The following is a 5,637-nucleotide window of genomic DNA, read 5'->3' as shown; positions in this document are numbered from 1 at the left end:
AGTTCCTGGATTTGCTTCAGTATGTGGGTCAAGCCTATGATACTGATCAAAAGAAGGCAAAGAGATATACTATGAGATTGCATCCCAGGTATTCTTCCTTGATTCTTCCAGTAGAAAAGGAGAGTTTCCACACTATAGTGGACGCAGCCAGGAAAATGGAAGCAAGTGCCAATATTCAGAGACAGTCAAAGGCACAGGCTTCGGGTTCTAAGGCCCCCAATGCAGCAATTTCAGGTAGCAAAAGATGGGAAAAAGCAAAAGGAACAAAGAATAAGTTCTGGAATAAAGTCAAGTCTGGTCTGAGAATAGGTAGTGGCTCAAGCTCGGGCGCAAGCAGTCCAGTATGTAGGAGATGTGGGAGACCACACAAGGGAGCTTGTCAGTTGGGATCTTCAGCTTGCTATAGATGTGGACAGGAAGGGCATTTTGCTCGGGAATGTCCTCAGGTGACTTTTGCACCATCCCAGCAGATGAGTTCAGGTAGTGTGGTACAGCCAGTAGTACAGCCTGCAGCTCCAGTCATGCCTCAGAGTAGTGGCAGAGGTAGAGGGAGAGGGGTAGCCTCTACTTCAGCAGTAGGTTCCCGAGGGGGAAATCCGGTAGCCCCAGCACGGATTTTCACTGTGACACAGGAGGAGGCTAACACGTTGAACACAGTGGTATCAAGTAATCTCATCATTGGGTGTTCAGATGTGTATGCTTTGATGGACCCCGGTGCTTCTCATTCCTTTATTGCTGCGAGAGCCATAGAGAGATTGGGTTTGATCATATCTGAGTTAGAGTATCCTCTCTGGGTCAGTGGACCCAAGTGTGACCCTGACAGAGCGGTTGTCGAGGCCAGTCAAAAATAACCTTTCTGGTTATCAACAATTTTACAACTGCAGATAGTGGTGAAAGGATCGAATCCACAGAGAATTGATTACCTATTTATTTTTCTCAACAAGACCAATAAAATTAACTGAAACAATAATAAATTAAAGATGAGATAAAAGACTGAAAGTGGGATCAAATGAGATAAACTGAAAGCTGAATAAAAATAAATTGCAGTAAAAGTAAATTGGGGGGTTTTGAGATTGATTGTAGTAACTAATAATGAGAATAATAATAGAAAGCAAATAATTAAATAAAAAGTAATTAATAATGAGAAAGCTCTAGTTGAAATATTGGATCCACTTTAGTTGTTGGGGTTGATCACAGACATTTTGCTCTTTTGGGTTGACCCAATAGATTAGTTATGGAGATGGAAGACGCTTCTCACCACCATTATCTCTCCTTATTATTAAGTTAATTAGGGAACGTCCTCTAATTAATTACTAATTAACAAATTGCCAAGGAACGTCCTTGGACCTTAGGCATCAAAACAATTGTCAATTGCATTAAGAAATAGAGAGACCCAATCCTAGCTACCCAAACGTATGGAGATAATGCTAGATCATGCAATTTCCTTGGGTTTTATCCCAAGTGTTCTCATGTAAGAATAACCCAAGCAATTACGGACTTAAATTATTCAAATTAACAAATAATTATTTTGCAATAAAAATCAACGTAGATCTCAATAACAAAATAATAAGAAAATTAAATATTAAATTGCATGAATATTGAATTCCCAAAAATTGAATAATATTTGATCAAGTCTCACAACCCATTAACCAACTAAAGTTTCAACCAATATTCAACTAGATGAAGAAAATTAGCCACTCATTGGCTAAATTAAAAACAGAAAATTAAAAGGAAAAGAAAAGAACCGAAGAGGACGATTTCTGCCTTCTGCGCCGAACTCGCCGAATTGCAAATTGGAATTTGAATTGTGGTTTTTCAAGTCTCTGAAGTCTCTTATTTATAAGTGCAGAGGGGAGCTCTGTTTAGGAAAATTGCTGGCCTGGGAGTGGATCGAGTGTGCGAGTATCCACGTGAAGCTGGAGTATGGGCGCGTGAGGATGAGGAAGTGATGCGGTCCTTGTGAAGAGAGATTTGAGGGAGCTAGTAGTGGCGGGCCCATGCTGGAGGAGTGGCTGGCCATAAGCGGAAGTGTGCCCATGTGCTGGAGAAGGAACGTGGGCTGGATCCACGTGCTGTGTGTGGGTCGTCCAAAGTGCGCTGGAGTGTGGAGCGCGGGTTGAAGGCGGGGCGTGCGGGGCGAATTGTGAAGCGCGGGTCTTGTGCGCGGGCAGGTCCACGTGCTGTGTGTGGGCCATGCGAAAGGTGGAATTGGCGTTGAATGAAGATTGAAGCGTTGCACTTTGGCGGGGCCCACGTACACTGTTTGGTGAAGCGCGCTGGTCCACGTGCAAGCGGGAATGGGCTGAGGCGTTGAGGCGGGTCATGCGCGGTCCATGCGAAGTGGGCTGTGTTCTATGTGTAAGAACGGAGCGGGCCCAAGTGCGGGAATGGGCTGATCCATAAGTGAGCCCAGAAACTTGAATATTTAAGCTTCAAAATCCTTTCCTCATTCTTTGCTCCAATAAGGCAGTTTTAGGGGGATTTTCTCCAAATTGTCCTTTTACATTATTTTCTGCAAAATAATATTAAAAGCAATAAATTAGGCAGAAATCATGTAAATATTTATCAATAATATTAATATAAAATGGACTAATTTATGCTCTATCAGACCCATCAGTGGCAGTGTCAGTCTGTCGTTTCAGTCCAGTGTTCATAGAGGGTAGATGCCTTCCAGCTGACCTTGTGGTTCTAGACTTGACAGATTTTGATGTCATTCTAGGGATGGATTGGTTATCTGCATATGGTGCGACCTTGGACTGTAGAGAGAAGGTAGTGAGTCTCAGAGACCAGGATGGGTCAGAGTGTGTCTTCAGAGGAGACAGGAGGAGTACACCCAGAGGTTTGATTTCAGCCCTTCAGGCTCGTCGTTTGCTTAGGAGGGGTTGTCAGGGGTTTCTAGCTCATGTGAGGGAGCTAGATAGTCAAGTTAGGGAACCAGCCGCAGTACCAGTAGTTCGAGACTTTCCAGATGTGTTCCCAGACGACTTACCAGGACTACCACCTGGTAGGGAGATAGAGTTTGAAATTGAATTGCTGCCTGGTACTAGACCTATCTCTATTCCTCCCTACAGGATGGCGCCAGCAGAGTTAAAGGAGTTGAAAGAACAGTTGCAGGATCTGGTAGATAAGGGTTTCATCCGCCCTAGTACCTCACCTTGGGGTGCTCCAATGCTCTTTGTCAGAAAGAAGGATGGATCCCTCAGACTTTGTATCGACTACAGACAGTTGAACAAGGTCACTACCAAGAATAGGTATCATTTACCTCGGATTGATGATCTATTCGACCAGCTAGCTAGAGCAGGTTGTTTCTCTAAAATAGATCTGAGATCTGGGTATCATCAGTTGAGAGTTAGAGAGGCAGATGTGCCAAATACAGCTTTCAGGACCAGATATGGGCATTATGAGTTCTTAGTGATGCCGTTCGGGTTGACTAACGCCCCTGCAGCATTCATGGATCTCATGAACAGAGTTTTCAGCGAGTATCTGGATCACTTTGTTATTGTGTTCATTGACGATATCTTAGTGTATTCCAGAGATGCAGAGGAGCATGCCCAACATCTGAGGATAGTTCTGCAGACACTGAGAGAGCATGGTTTGTATGCCAAGTTCTCTAAGTGTGAGTTTTGGTTGAGGAGCATTTCCTTCTTGGGACACGTGGTATCAACAGAAGGGATTGAGGTAGACCCCAAGAAGATAGAGGTTGTAGCTAACTGGCCCAGACCCACTACAGTGCCTGAGATTAAAAGCTTTTTGGGACTGGCAGGTTACTACAGGAGGTTCGTTCAGGACTTCTCGAAGATAGCTGCTCCTATGACCAAACTGACTCAGAAAAACCAGACGTTTGTCTGGTCAGACCAGTGTGAAGAGAGCTTTGAGGAGCTCAAGAGGAGATTGACATCAGCACCAGTGTTAGCTCTGCCTGTTCGTGACGAGGATTTCACAGTGTTCTGTGATGCATCTCGAGTGGGATTGGGCTGTGTTTTGATGCAGAGTGATAGGGTTTGATCAAGCATAATTTAGCCACATTTGTATCATAATTATTATTGCTTATTTACATATTTTTCAGTTTAATTTATGGTTTTTATCTTGTTTTTACAGAAAAGGAAGAAACTGGAAAATGGAAGAAAAAGTGCAGAAAATTCACAAAAGGATGATTTGCCCAGTGATTTGCCCAAGAATCTGCTCCAATCACTGCCCCGATCAAGCTAAAGCAGAAACCCGGAGGCAACAAGCAGCAGTGATTTGCCCAGTGATTTGCCCCAGACACTCGAAGATCACTGGCCAAATCACTCGCAGAGACATAGAGGACTGACTCACAGAGGCAGTGATTTGCCCAGTGATTTGCCCACTGCTCGCCCAAATCACATGGCAAATCACTTTGACAGCAGAAACTTACAGCAGAGCGGGAAAATGGACAGAAAACAGAAATTCGATTTTTCAGAAGTCCAAATCCAATCCAATCACTTCCAACACAAGACCAAGAGCCACAAAAGAGTCTCTCACCCAAGGAATTCCAATTACAATCAAATTCAACATCAAAAGAGGAGTCCAAGATCAAATCAAAAAGGGATTTTGAAACCCTAGATGAATAAAATTCTGCAACTATAAAAGGAGAGCCTCCAAGCCAGCAATCTTATCTTCTGATCAGCAACTCAACTCGCCAGAAACTCTCCAGCATCTTCCTTTTTCTTTTCTTTTCATCTTTTTGTGTATTTAGTCCACCATGAGTGGCTAAAACACTTTCCTTTCTAGTTGAAGTTGGTGAATTTCAGATTTTGTGATGAATTGGGAGATTTAATACTCCATTGTTGAACTCTTGTTTATTTCAATATTTATGCAATCTGATCTTTTCCATAATTATTACTTTGCTTTTAGAATCAATAAGGGCCCATTGCTTTTAAATTGCTAAAGTGATAAATTGTTTGAATGATTTAGGTCCGTAATTGCTTAAATTGTTTAAACTCACATTTAATCAAGTTGCATGATCTAAACTTGACCACGCGGTTGGCAAGGTTAGAATTAGGTTTCTCTAAGTCTTAATGCAGTTAACAGTTGTTCGATGCTATAATGCCCCAAGGACGTTTCTTGGCAACTTGTTAACTAGTGTTTGATTAGCGAACGTTTCCTAATCAAACTAGAACTAAGGAGGAATTTGGATTGTGAGAAGCGTCTTCCACATCCAAAACTAATTTATTGGAATAAATAGGAGTGTTAAAGAATCAATGATCAATTCTAAACAATCTGAAATAAGATCCATACTTCAACTAGAAGCTTTTCTCTTATTGATTTACTCATCTTTAAATTATTGCTTTCTTTTGCTATTTAGTTTTAATTCATCAACTCAAACCCCCCCTCTTTTAACTATTTGTTATTTACTCATCTTGGTTATTATTAGGAAGATCTTTAGTGTCAATTCCCTGTGGTTCGACCCTATTGCCACTATCTACAAGTTTATTGTTGATTGTTTAATAGGTTTATTTTTGACGGTTTCGACAACCGCTTATCAAAAATTGGCGCCGCTGCCGGGGAATTGATCTAACTAACGTATTTTTCTTTTATGACCAGGGCTGATTTACAAGCATGGCTACGGTAAGTATGTCTTTTCTCTCTTCTCAAATTTCTGAACTAACCTCTATG

Source organism: Manihot esculenta, chromosome 1, assembly GCF_001659605.2.
Source record: "Manihot esculenta cultivar AM560-2 chromosome 1, M.esculenta_v8, whole genome shotgun sequence".
Classification (NCBI taxonomy): Eukaryota; Viridiplantae; Streptophyta; class Magnoliopsida; order Malpighiales; family Euphorbiaceae; genus Manihot; species Manihot esculenta.
This window is presented reverse-complemented; position numbering follows the sequence as displayed.